Consider the following 14,926-nt stretch of genomic DNA (forward strand, 5'->3'; position numbering starts at 1 on the left):
TCTATAGCAGCACAATAGCCCAGGATGCTTTCCAGTTGCCAAGGGGACCACCCAAACCTGTTTTCTCTCCACGGATCTCCAGCTTCAGATTCTCCTCATGAATTTTTTTCTTCACCAATACTGGGCACTACTGCCATCAAACTCCACGAAGCTTTATTATATGATAGGCTAGCTTTAGTTGATACAAATTCAGAAGAAGCTAATGACTGATAATGCCTGTCATTATCAGAGAGCTGTGGAGATAATTCACCTACCTCTGCACGTATGATGTTGAGTCAGTTATATTACCTAAGCTTCGGTTTCATTGTTTGTAAAACAAGGATGGTGATAACATTATATTATTAAAAGATTTCTTCTGAAAATCGGTGGAATAATTGCACATGCAAAAGTGATGGTTTTTCTTCTTTGCAATGTTGTCTACATGAGTATCATCCTAAACTTCAAGACACCAATTGGGGTAGGGATGCCACTGGAAATCTCACAAGACAAGATGCCTCAAAAACAGATCTATTGGGAAAGGGAGAGAGATGAGATAAGGTGAATTTTCTAAATTTCTTCAGCATTTCAAGAATCAAGTCTGAAAACCTTGAATTGCTTTTTTCTCTGCCTTTTTTGCATTTATTTTCTTTAAATTTCTCCCCTATTTAGGGTAGTTGGCAGGTATTATTAGTACTGAGTCTCCTGTATATTAAATTGCTTTTTCCATGAATAAAATAATACTGGCTAATGACCTTTTACTATTACCTCCCATTTATAAATGAGGGAACTACAGTATAAAACAGTTGAGAAAGTTGCTCATGGTCATCAAAGTTGAACCTCAGCTGGGTGCGATTGCTCTCGTCTATAATCCCAGTACTTTGGGAGGCTGAGATGGGAAGATTGCTTGAGTCCAGAAGTTTGAGACTAGTCTGGGCAAAAATGATGAAACCCCATCTCTACAAAAAAAAATACAAAAATTAGCCAGGCATAGTGGCACGCACCTGTAGTCCTACCTACTCCGGAGGCTGAGGTGGGAAGATGGCCTGAGCCCAGGAGGCAGAGGCTGCAGTGAGCCGAGATCATGCCATTGCACTCCAGTCTGGATGTTAGAGTAAAACCTCATCTCAAAAAAAAAAACAAAAAACAAAAAACAAAACTTGAACCTAAATTGTCTTGACTTCAAAGTTTATGCTCAAAACCACTCTGGCGTACGGCTTTTAGAGAAGAATCCCAAGGCTTAGTTACACCCTGGAGCTTCTGAATCATGGGAGGAAATAGAGGTAAGGACACAAATGAAAAAAAGAGGAGCCAGCCATTTCTGGAGAATGAGAGAGGAACAGGCAAGAGAGAGATATAAAGGAATGTTAGACTAGATGAGGGAGACACCAACAGCAGGTGTTCTAATGCATGCGTGGGGCTCATGGGCAATGTGGCTGCTTTCCTGGTGAGACAGAGCAGGTCTTGAGGTCAGTTTCCCCAAGTTGCCATTGGTCTTACATGGTGAGAGTAGGATGCTGGCTGTAAAGCTGGGCCAGCTAGTGAGCAACACAGGGGCCTGGCAAAGTCAAGAGAAGGAACCTGTGAGGTGTAATGCAAAGTAGACAAAATTTTGGCCCAGTGACCTCAGCCCCCTTGTGTTATGCTTGTAAATATCTTACATTACATGATCAAGGGGATTTTACAGATGTGATTAAGGTTACCAATCGGTGGCCTTTAAAAAAGGGAAATTATCCCGAATTATCTGGGTAGAACCAATGTAATCACATGACCCCTTAAAAAGCAGATCTTTTGGCCAGGCACGGTGGCTCATGCCTGTAATCCCAGCACTTTGGGAGACCAAGCTGGGAGGATCACAAGGTCAGGAGTTCGAGACCAGCCTGGCCAACATGTTGAAACCCCATCTCTACTAAAGATACAAAAAAATTAGCTAGGTGTGGTGGTGGCCACCTGTGATCCCAGCTACTCGGGAGGCTGAGGCAGGAGAATTGTTTGAACCCTGTAGGCAGAGGTTGCAGTGAGCCGAGATTACGCCACTGCGCTCCAGCCTGGGTGACAGGGAGAGACTCCATCTCAAAACAAAACAAAACAAAACAAAAAATCAGATATTTCTCCTGGCTATCGGTGGAAGAGAACATGATAGAGATACAGCAGAAGAGGATGTAAGACGGGTAGGGCTAAGGGAAAAGGCAGAGGGATTTGAATTGAGAAAAACTTAACCTAGTTGCTAGAGGGGCCACATAAAAAGCATGGAAAAGAATGTGGGTGGCCTCTGGGAGCTGAATGAGTTCTGGCTGAAAGTCAGCAAAGAAATGGAGGTCTCAGTTCCACAACCACCTGGAACTGAATTCAGTCACCAGCCTAAATGAGGTGAGAAGTAGATTCTTCCCCAGAGCCTCCAGTAAGACACAGCCCTATCAATACCTTGATTTCAGCCTTGAGAGAGCCAAAGAAGGAGACCCAGCCATGTCTGCCTGAACTTCTGACCTTCAAAAACTAAGTAGTAATACATTGGTAAGTTACCACATACTAAGTTTGTGGTAACTTTTTTACTGCAGCAATAGAAAACAAATACAAATAGTTCTCAGATTTGTGTGTCCATGACAATCACCTAGAGGCCATGCTAACACACAAATTCCGGGACCCACCCCAAGAGTTTCTGATTGATTAGGTCTAGGGTGGGTTGGATAATTTTCATTTGTGACAAATTTCCAGAGGCTGCTGCTGCTGCTGGTTCAGGAATGACGCTTTAAGAACCACTGTTGTAATCAGGAACCATCACCACACATGCCAGTGGGGGAGTAGTTATCAGGAAGATATGGGATATCTCTGCTCAGACCAGATGACCAGTAAGAACAACACCTCTTTATTTGGGGACCATAAAACTAAGTCTTCCAAATATGTTATGTTAACTATGATAGTGGTTCTAATTTTCTGTTAATTTTTTTTTGAGATGGAGCCTTGTTCTGTTGCCAGGCTGGAGTGAAGTGGCATGATCTAGGCTCATTGCAACCCCCGCCTTCCCAGTTCAAGTGATTCTACTGCCTCAGCCTCCCGAGTAGCTGGGACTACAGGTGTGCACCACCATGCCCAGCTAATTTTTGTATTTTTAGTAGAGGCAGGGTTTCACTGTAATGGCCAGGATGGTCTTGATCTCTTGACCTTGTGATCTGCCTGCCTTGGACTCCCAAAGTGCTGGGATTACAGGCATAGCCACCGTGCCCGGCCTGTTAATTTTTTTAAAAGTACCTCTAGGATGTGGCTACCCTATTGTAAGAGGGGCTATTTTCTGGCGCTGAAGAGAGTATCTGCGTGTATGTATCACAGATAGGAGCAGAAGTTGAGGGGAAAAAAACAGGAGAAATCGTTTGTATTATTATCTACATAGCCCTAGAGAGTAAAAGACATCCTGGCTCCCACCAGAATACACTCTGCCATGACAACACCATGTCCAAATGGAGGTGGGAGGAAGATGGCATTTGTCACTCTTCCTGGTGCTACCATGTGTATGAAAATTGCCTGGTCTGGTGGCCAAACTATGGGAAAGCCCTGCTTCTTATCTTCCTCCATTAACTCTGCTCAATCTAAGCTCATTTCCCCTAACTTTGACTATAACGAGGTAGTGTATCACCCATCACTATTCTTTACACAATAACCATTCAAAGCCCTGGCTCAGTGAACTGAGAGGTGATCCAAGATGCAAGCTGCTGCTGTAATTACAGGATCTGTCACCCCTTTTATTCAAAATTGCAGTGAAATGCAATGTCTAAGTAGTTTTTGCTATTTGCAGTGAAGGTAGGGTGGGGTGCGGGTATCTCCGCTATTGCTAAAGTGTAGTTAAGTACTTTCCTCAAATATTACAATATTTGCAAGACTTCTATTTTTGGTAAACCCATACCTTTTAACAAAACACTCAAAGAAGTGCTGCTGAACAAAAATATCATTGTAATAATTTGAAAATATTACTGTAATAATACTCAATGTCAAAGCATAAATGCATATAAAAGAATGCCTTAATAAACTTATCAAACTATTATACCCTTTTCAGAATCTCCTTTTTCTTCTACCCAAATAAACAAAATGTTACCACAAATATATATACAAAGAAAGCTCCAAAGCCTCAAGTCTTTCAAGGTGATAAGTTGAGACTAATAATATATGGCCTAGAGTTTGCTGAGTAAAAAGAAATAACCATGTCCATATCTCACTGAAATGGGGTTTTATACTTACAATAGCACACTCATAAAATTTAATACTCCGTGCCAATTTTATGGAAATTCACCACTCCTGGAGTATGCTAATAGAAAGCCAGTAATTTGGAATTGAAAATAAAATTTAGTATCTGTCAAATTCATTTCCTTGCTTTTCACTGCATTCACAGTCTTATCATTTCAATTCATTTTGGAAACATATACAGACTCAGTCTACTCCTAAATTATGGGTTGTTTTCCACTTGAGTATGAACCTATGTGATATTCAGGTAAGTAGTGCTTACTCTATATGCCATGTGAGGTGTCCAGTGTCCCACCAGGGACCCAAATTGTCTAAATGAAATTTCTTGACCACAGGTTAACATTGTTCAACTTGCTTATTATCCTTCAGCAACACCACAATTCAGATTTGGACAGCAGATTCCAACAACTGAAAATCAGAACTGTTAGTATTCCAGGTAACATATCTTGAGGAATTATCTTTATAGTCCAAAAGTAACTTTAAATTATTTAATAGGAACATAGCTTCTTTGGCAATTAATTTATTCTTTGTTCTTCTGCCTATAAATTAGAATTTCTTGTGCAATAACTATATATCTCAATTCTTCACCAGAATCTCATCATTTCATATTTAGATTATAGCAAACTAGCCACCAAACTGCCTTCCTTTAGTCTCACTGTAAAATGTAGCCCAAACTAATTATCCTAAACATTGCTTTTCTAGAAAACCAAAACAACTGCTTAATTCTCTTTTCCAACAAGCCCCAACTTCTCTTTGTAACCAGGCAGATATTCCACTTTCTGACCCTGCTCTATTGGATCTTATTTCTTTAACAAAAGTCTTCTACTCCGATCAGGGTATAACATTACAACACATGGTTCATGCCTCTTCCTAAAGTTTCTACCTGGGACACATTCCTTCTCATCCTCCAATATCCAAATACTGACATCCTTAACCTGCACCTTCATAATCCCTGAATCAAGACTGTATTTACAGTCAGTAACAGAAGATCTTAAAATTTTTCTTAACTGGCTCATTAAGAAATTGACATTAGTTTGACATAACCCACCAGGTTATAAACTCATTAAGACATAAATTCAGTTTTTCATTTATTTTCTCTCATCTGCAGCATATAGTAGAGAGTTAGGCCCTTCATAAATGTTGTTGATTAAATGTGAACATATGAAATATCCAAATATTTATTTGTACTTTTCAAGTATCAATTCTTTATCTTTTCAATTGTGGGTCTATTTCCTAGAGAATAATAGCTTTTAAAATATCTTTCAGACATATTTTTAGACATATTCTTAGACATATTCTTTGTTCAGTACTTCCCCAGACCCTGAAAACACATGACATCTTGGTATTATTTAAAGAACATAATTTATACTTCAGGTTTACTTTTATTTATGTATTTTAGAAAAATGTATAGTACATATTAGAACAGGATTCTAGCTTATTTAACATGTGTTAAATTGTACCCCATTTTTGTTCAGGAAAAAGTAACTTTGAGACTAGTGATATTTGATTCAGTTCTGATTTCCACATGAGTAACTTTGTGCAAAGTATAGTTCAAGCTGTGCAGGTTAGCCCACAATGCCTCCTAGGAAGTCTTCCTTCTCACCGACTCAAATTCCATTTTGTCTTCAAGACCCTCTTGGGTCCCAACCTCTTTAGGAAGTCTCCCTGTTTACACAAGCCCTAGTGACTTTTCTTTTCTCTGAATTCCACTGGTATTTAGAATGACTTTAAGTCAATTCTAATTCAAATACATGATTTGAATACAAGTTGCCTGTGTTGTTATCTATTTGATTTACCTAAGTTTTGTGCCTTCTAATGCATTCAGGAACAGAGACTCTTCACTTTCACAATGATTAGCAGTGTTGGGCATTACTCAAAATGCTATGAGTACTCATGGGCTTGATTCTTTGCCAAGTTCAAGTTTCTCTCTCTCTCTCTTCACACACATACACACACACACACACACACACAATTATAGTTAAAATATAATACAAATGTTCTGATGCAGGAAGGAGATTTTTTACTGAATGCACCACTTTAGCTGCTACAGACCTGGAAAAATAAGTAAGTGTTCTCCTTCAGAATGCCTTCGATATTCTCTTTTTAAAATGTAGCTTTTATTTTGTTACTAGAGTCATTTGAGTTATACTAAAACCAATCCTTTTGAACCCAACCCAAATTTCCTACAATAGTTACCACAATATAATTTGAATCCCATTCAACAAGGTGTTGAAAACCCTCAAATTATAACCAAGTCATAAAAGTTAATTTTTAAAGTAATTTTCATATTAAGATATCTTTACTTAAAAGTTAGACAACCAATTTTAAATGAAAAAAAAACTTTTAATGAGGACTTATGTCCAGAATGCATTAGAAACTCAAATTTAATTACAGTGTTTTTAAATAATTTATATAAATAAATTTTACTTTTAATGCAAGAGTCTAATGCTTCTCAATTATTTCTTTGAAAGCCTTTGATATTCTAGCCAAAAAGTGCAATCCCATAATTCATTGTTAAATAAAAGTTTTCTGTCTCTTCCTTCATTCAGTTATCCATCCATCATTCATTCAATGCCTATATACTAACTACCCACGGTGTGCAAGCTCCAGTTAGGTGATGTGGGAAGCATTAAAGTGAATTAGACGTGCTTAATATTGATTAGAGAGATGAGCTTTGTTCTGACTCATCAGATTGTAAAAGCAGGAACCATTCACCAAGAGGGCAGCCCTCACAGAGTGAGCTCTGCTGGGGATGGGCATCTCTGGGACCATTAAATCATTTCATTTCAACTTGGCATTTAGATCAGGCAGTACACAGGTAACCAATGGCAGCTCTGAATTTTGAATGCCTTGATGGAGCCATATTAAGTAGTTTGTGCAACAGAGTAATGGGAAAATAATCAATGATCTTTTGAATTGCTGCCAGAAAAAAATGCAGGAAACAAATTAACCGAGGCTATGAAAAGGCATCCAAGTAACTCTAGGATGGAGAGTCAAGGAGACAAAGTAATCATGATATAAAGAAAGAAATGCAGATATTTAAGAGCTATTTTCAACAGTTAAGTGGTTATAAAAATACTTAATTAGTACCTAAGGACTTGTATTTTTAAAGCAAGCTCTAGTGAATTATTATATTTTATTTTAAAAGTCAAAGTTAAATCTACACATGTGCTGGTGAGTTAAAAAGGAATTAAGTAGCAGAAACTCATAGGGAAATTATTTAAGCCTAATAGACCTGCCTCATGCAGTTTCCTATGTCATAGACTGGCTGATTCACTGGATCTAAAGTAAACAGGTACTGCTTTGCATCCAGTGGCAGCTACAGTAAGTGGGAAATAATTCTCCTGCATTTAGTTAGCCTTGCCCCTTTCAATTGAATTATGAGTCTTGAAAGGTCATAACACATTACAGCAATTATATTTGCCTAGAAGTCTTTCACAGTGAGGACTGACATTTCAGCACGAGTTGTGCTCAGCATATATACTCCTTAGTAAATCATCTTATTAAGCTTTTGATACAGAAAATCATATGTAAAAAAGAGAAACAATAACCTAGCTTTCCTTCTGGTCATCTGTGGGATTTAATTTTGTATTTATGAGCCAAAAAATACCTCAGGTAATATGCTTCTGTAAATATAAAAAAATGAATCTACCATGGCTTTAGGAAATGCAAATGAGGCCTGTTAATTTTGTACATCTCAAGATAGTATAATCCTTTCCATTAATTTCATGATATTTACATTTCAAAACAACAACGATTCCACTGAACACTACAGGTCATTGGCCAAAGTTTATTATAATTAGCAATAGTTTCATGTTGCTATCATCAAGTCCTGGTATGCTGGAGTGAATGGGAGTCCTTGGTCAATCACTGAGAGTAAGAACATGTGTATCAGACAGTCATGGAGGAAGGCACTAACACATGCTGAGCACGCTGTCTCAGCAGTTACTGTTCAGGCACTTGACCTATGTTACCTTATGCTACATTCACACTGCTGTCAGGTCAATAGTGATGGTATCCCAATTTTACCCATAAGAGAACTAAAGCTTGCTTTTCCAAGGTTAATGGAATTCAACCAAAGTTTGTTCCAAATCTGTTTTTTTCCAAGATACAATTCAACTTCCTGAGATGTGTTCAATATGTTATTTCACGGGTGGTAAGTCTGGTGGGGCAGAACAGGCTAAGAAAATACACAACTTTAAGAAACTTCACAGAAATATGTGGATAATAAATCCTTAAGGTATTGTTTAAGATAACTGAGTGTTTAGGGACCATTTTTGACCTTTCAGTTTGTCAGAGAAGACTAGACCTTTCTAGCATGCATCTCTCGATACCACTCTGAAGATAAAAGTGAACAGATAATGGATCTAATCCAACATGGAAGGTCTTTGTTTCCTGAAAGTTCAAAAAACCATCAAATAGCTCAATACATGTAGGCATCAGCCATAATCATTCTAAGGTGACCAGAATCACCTCAGGTGACACATCTACAAATGTATGAAACTATCTGTTTCTACCCTTAACTCCTTCCCAATTGCCTTATTAGAAGATGGGGCTTGGTTCTTCTTTCCTGCATCCCATCCCTTCCTGCCTCCTGACTGAGGCCTCACTCCATCAATTGTACTCTCTCTTCTGTATCCTCAATTTCACCCCTTTTCTGGCTCTTTCCAGGCAGTGGAAAGTATTGTCCAATTAAAAAAGTAAAATACAAAATAAAAAATATATATATCCTTCACCATCCTACTCCTCACTTGACATTCTATACTTCCCTTCTCCTTCACAGCCTAGCTTCTTGAAAAGGTAGTCTATAATGCCTGTTCCACTTCCTCACTACCTACTCATTCCCCATCCCACAACAATCTGGCTTCTGCCCTCGCCATTCCACTGAAATTAGCCTTGCAAAATTACAAATGATCTTCTAGTTACTTAATTCAATGGACATCATGTGATTTCCCAGCTTATATACTAAAATTAGAAAGATGTGGAGAAGATTATCATGGTCTTGGGGAAGAATGACAAGCAAACTTATGCAGCATCCAATATTTTTATAGTATGAACTCATTTTGTTATATATAGACATATATCTGGATATAGAGAATATATTTGCATATAGAAAAAGTCTGGAAAGATATGCATCAAAATTTTAACAGTAGTTATGCTGGGCAGTGGGATTTAGGGTGATTCTTAAATTATTCAAAATTATTCAAAATTATATATATTTTTCACCTTATACATTTATATATATTCTAGTTACATAATGATCACACATTCCTTATCTAAATAAAAATCAATAAGTAAATCATTTCAAAATACCCAGGGTCCTCTTTAAAAATCTTATTTGATCACATAGAAATATTTGGCAATGTTGTTGTTTCTTTTGTTTCAAGAATAGAATACTATACTCTCCTGGTCTTCTTGTACCCTCTCAACATCTTATTCTTAGTCGTCTTTGCACCCTCTTCTTCTAGACCCATGCCCTTCATGTTTCTGCTTTGGACTCCATCACTGTGTCTCATCTCTGTCTGCTCTAGTGCCCGTGTGGTCTCATTCATGTCAGTGTCTTACTTTATGCTGAAAACTCCCACATCTATTTCTTTTCTTTTTCTTTCTTTTTTTTTTTTTTCTTTTTTTCTGAGACGGAGTCTCACTCTGTCGCCCAGGCTGGAGTGCAGTGGCGCGATCTGGGCTCACTGCAAGCTCCATCTGCCGGGTCCACGCCATTCTCCTGCCTCAGCCTCCTGAGTAGCTGGGACTACAGGTGCCCGCCACCACGCCCAGTTAATTTTTTTTTTTTTTTTTGTATTTTTAGTAGAGATGGGGTTTCACCGTGTTAGCCAGGATGGTCTAGATCTCCTGACCCCGTGATCCGCCTGCCTCAGCCTCCCAAAGTGCTGGGATTACAGGCGTGAGCCGCCACCGCACCCGGCCCCCCACATCTATTTCTTTAGCTCAGCGCTCCTTCCTGGGTTCCAGCCTCCTATATACAACGAGTTACTAGGTTTCCAAGCACTTCAAAATGAACGGGCTTAAAAGTGAACTCATCTTTCCCCAACATTGGTCCAACTCCTATGGTCATATGTTAATGAATAGAACTATTATGTATTGGCCAGGCACGGTGGCTCATGCCTGTAATCCCAGCACTTGGGGAGGCTGAGGCAGGCAGATCACCTGAGGTCAGTAGTTTGCGACCAGTTTGGCCAACATGTTGAAACCCCGTCTCTACTAAAAATACAAAAATCACCCGGGAGTGGTGGCAGGCACCTGTAATCCCAGCTACTTGGGAGGGTGAGGCAGGAAAATTGCTTGAGCCTGGGAGGCAGAGGTTGAAATGAGCTGAGATCACACCACTACACTCCAGTCTGGGCGACAAGAGTGAAACTCCATCTCAAAAAAAAAAAAAAAAAAGAACTATCATGTATCAAGCCCTGTCAGAAATGCAGTAGTCACTTTTTTTTTTTTTTTTTTCCGTGACGGAGTCTAGCTCTGCCACCCAAGCTGGAGTGCAGTGGCGCGATCTCGGCTCACTGTAAGCTCCGCCTCCTGGGTTCACGCCATTCTCCTGCCTCAGCCTCCCGACTAGCTGGGACCACAGGCACCCACCACTGCGCCCGGCTAATTTTTTGTATTTTTTAGTAGAGACGGGGTTTCACCATGTTAGCCAGGATGGTCTCGAATTCCTTTCCTTTCTCTTACCTCCTACAATAAAAAGTTCAAGTCTAATAAATTCTATCAGCACCTGATTGACAACCATCTCTTCTTTCTCTCTCCACCACCGCTGCCTTAATCAAGGCTCTTGGCATTTCTTTATTAGATTATTGAAAGAGCCTCTTGGCTGGTCATGTTGCCTTCAATCTTACCCCCTCTAATCCCTTCTTTATCCCATAGCCATAATGGTTTTCGCAAATATGAATGACATCATGTCACTGTCCCATCGAACAGCCTCTGATGACTCCCACTGCCTAAGAATAAAGTTCTAAATATATTAACTCTCCCCCAGTACAGTCCCATTACTCAGTATTTGCCAATTGTGCATCTTAAGTCTTTGTGAACTCTAGACCTAGTGAACTGCTAGCTGTTCTCCAGACATCCCATATTCTCCCATTCCTCTAAGCCTTTTCTTGTGTCATTCCTTCTAAGCCTTTTCTTGTGTCATTCCTTCCATAGGCCAGCTTCATCCCTGTTTTCCTTACTTGACTTACTTTGGTTATGTTTTGAGACTCAACTCAGGCATCACTTCTTGACCTGTTCAGTGTCACCCTCGATCTTAAGAGGACACAATGCTTCCCTCGATTGTGCCATAAATCTCACTCTACTTTAATTGTTCGGCTCATTCTCTTTCACACTAGAATACTTAGATCCTTGAGGATGGAACAGTGAATTCGATATGTTTGAATAGACACATAAGTAAATGATTGGCGTTAAAGGAGCAGCCCCTTCCAAATTGAATCAATTACATGAGGGAGATGCAAAACAAGGTCTCCTGAACAAACGTATCCACAAAATAGTACAGGATCATTCTCCAAAAGTCACTACAATAAATAGAGTTGCATCTAAAGGTATTTGTTCAACCCCAGTACTGACAGCTTAAAGAGCTCAACATTCAGGAATAGCTCCAGGAAAAAAATCAGAACTTGAGTCAGAGCCATCCCTACTGATAAGCATAAGGTCTCTTGCAGCCATTTTGCTGCAGGAATACCATGATGTAAATCAGTGAACACAGCACAACAAAGTGGGAAAACCAGCTTCTAGTTATATCTGTACCTCTCAGCCACCAAAATTATTCTCTTGATAAATCACCTGCTTCATCTGAAATTGTAGGGCAGCAACTTTATGAGCTTAAAAGAATCCATTGGTCTTCTGTATTCCCTTTAGCACTAAAATGATTATATCATTTCAGTGAAAATGCTTTTCAGCAAATTATTTTCAACTCTTATAAATCAAATTCTATACTAACTATGTATGATTAGCTAGGGCTTATTTGAGAGGTTCCTTAAGGACTGCTGAGTGATGTTTTTTAAGCAAGTCCAAACACTCTTCCATATACTGGTTTTACGGACCTCGCAGAAGGTGAGCATAGGCTCTGCAATGGTTCTTCAATAATAGAGACAGATGACCTGTCGTCAGTGGGTAGAATGCTGGTCTACACTCCTCCCTCTCCTCTGACCAAAGATAGGTGGAATGAAATGCTTCCTTTGACTAGCTGGGAAACAGAGGGAAACAAATGGACTCAAATACCGTCTAAGACAGAATTACATTTGAGTGTAATTCAGTTAACATGGAAAACAATGCATCTCACAGACATCTTTCTTCACTCACCTCTCAAAGCCCCCTGCTCTTTCTTACCCGTGTAATCACAGCTCATTCAAATATTGGTCATCTACAGGTATGGGTTAAGGCTGAATCTGTCTCTCCAGGCTAAGGAGGAGAATCATAATTATCCTATGTAAAATATGTGGGATATTTTCCTTTTTCCATTTTTTAACTCAAGTTTGGAGATGCAGCCAAACAAGATGTGATAGCAACTCAGCTGGGGACTTCTGGGCAAGGTTTTCCTGGACTATATGGACATGTCCTTCTCCCCTGTGCACTGTTGTAACTAGGCATGACACTGTTGCATCTATCTGTGACTCTGAGGGGAGATAATAACAACTGAGAATAACAGAGTAGAAGGATGGAAAGCGCTTATGTCTCTTATGACAATCATACATTAAATTAATCAAGACTGAAACAACCCTATCTTTAGAAACAGGAAATATGATTTCATATTATTTGCAGCCCCAAACCCTCCTAACTAACATAATACGACTGATTGTTTTTCAAATAGCATTCTTTGTGTTCAGATTGATGGACTTGTGGTACTTTTGAAGGGGCTGGCAAACTACAGCCCCCAGTGAAAATCTGCCCAGCACTTGCTCTTGTACATATAGTCTGTATTGGAACACAGCTACTCTTTTTCATGCCATCTATACTCTAGTTGCTCTTTCACCACAATAGCCGAGTTGAGTAATTGAGACAGAGACTGTATGGCCCACACATATGAAATATTTATTATCCACCTCTACAGAAAAATTTTGCTGGTTCCTATTCTGTATCAGTGGATTTCAGGTAGGGCTGTATTACTCACATAATATTTTCCAGGGGCCATTTTGGATGTCCCAATCATTGTGAAGTAATTAAAAGGCCAGCATTGTTTAATGGAGTACAAAGTTAAAGTCCCACATAACAACGGATATTCTCACTCAAAATACCAGTAGTGATCCTACTGAGAAATACTACTCACAATCAATATAATAACCCATAACATAACTTAGGCCTTGGGCCATGTGAATTGTTTTATACATTATACCTACTACCATGGAAACTGTAGGTCTGGTAGATTTATTAGCATAGGTAAATGGCAATCTAGAAGCATCGCACTACGAAAACATTATTGATCCTCATTAGCTATTTGTCAATAAACAGAAGAAATACATTTATTGTTACTTTAGAGGATTTTTTTTCATTAAAATTTTCTGGTTAGGAGTTTATTTAGACAAACTGAATATTCCAAGTTCTGTTCTAAAATACAAGTTGTTTATGCACACAATTTTTATCGAGGAATATTTTATTTTATACTCATGAATTTTAAGTGCTTTTTACTTTCAATTTTACACAGTGGTTATAATTTCTTTGGAGTTCTTTTTATGTTAAGCAGTATTTATAAATAATGATAATTATTTTAATTTCTGCTTTAATAAAAAGACCTTAAAATATTTTATTGGAATGAACTAAATTAGCCTCACTACGGAATTTGGATTTGAAAGAAAGACAAAAGATATGCACCTAAAACCACTGCGACTGTTTCACAATCAAGAAATATATACCCTTAAACACACAGTCTGCTAAAATATATGAAAATTACAGGGATTTTAAAATATGTGAATTGCCTTTATAGAACAATTTAAGGAATATAAAACAAATCTATCCTCAATGGAATAAACCATAAGTCTGAAAAGTCATAATTCACCTAGAACTGTTATTTTTATCCAGAGCTTGCAATACTAATAACCACGAAAGCTAGGGCGAGGCATGCTTCAGTAAGGCAATGGGGTGAAGGAGCAAGTGGTTTGGTCCTTTAGAAAATAATCAAATGGCACTTCAGCTTTTCAGATTTTAACTATGTACTTTTTTTCTGCTTTAGAAAGTACACATGGTGATAAGAGGAAGGCACTGGGTGCTCTAAACTTCGTGTTGCAAATATTATTCCCATTTATTCAATCCTTTTTTGGATACTGAGAGTTAGCATTTCTTGTGCATGTGTAGAACAAAACCACCTAAAATTCTCCTAAACATTCAAGAAAGACATGCCCCCAGCTCCTCCATCTAAAACGTGTATGTTACATATACATATGACAATGAGTATGTAACAACCCCCTGGCTATTCAGCAAACAATAAATACTAAGGTACTGCTATCTGGGAGACACGTAGTGGTTTGTTGACACTGGGCAGTGTCAAAGTTCTTTCAGCGTGGGCCCCAAGTATGAATGATCCTCACACAGGAAATGAGTGTAAAATATTCCTCAGTTGGGTATACAGAGAGCACTGATTCTACAGAGCAAATCTCTGGCAGAGAGATTACATACAGGACTACACACCCAAGTAGACAACTATTTGATTCAACAGACAGATGAAAGGAAAATCAGGAGTTACCACATAAGGCGTTCAACATTATGAGCA

General features: G+C 38.7%; 1 protein-coding gene and 1 non-coding gene across 5 annotated transcripts in view; one reads left to right on the plus strand and one right to left on the minus strand.

The window, feature by feature from the left end:
* The window catches only part of CTNNA2 (catenin alpha 2), a 1,472,650-nt gene that overhangs the window by 1,010,410 nt on the left and 447,314 nt on the right, over positions 1 to 14,926 (minus strand). The gene's annotated exons all lie outside the window — the stretch shown is intronic.
* LOC112208236 (U6 spliceosomal RNA) lies at positions 9,155 to 9,256 on the plus strand. The gene has a single exon (XR_002942655.1). It is a non-coding gene; the product is annotated as a U6 spliceosomal RNA (small nuclear RNA).

This window comes from Pan troglodytes, chromosome 12 (assembly GCF_028858775.2).
Source record: "Pan troglodytes isolate AG18354 chromosome 12, NHGRI_mPanTro3-v2.0_pri, whole genome shotgun sequence".
In the NCBI taxonomy this organism is placed as follows: Eukaryota; Metazoa; Chordata; class Mammalia; order Primates; family Hominidae; genus Pan; species Pan troglodytes.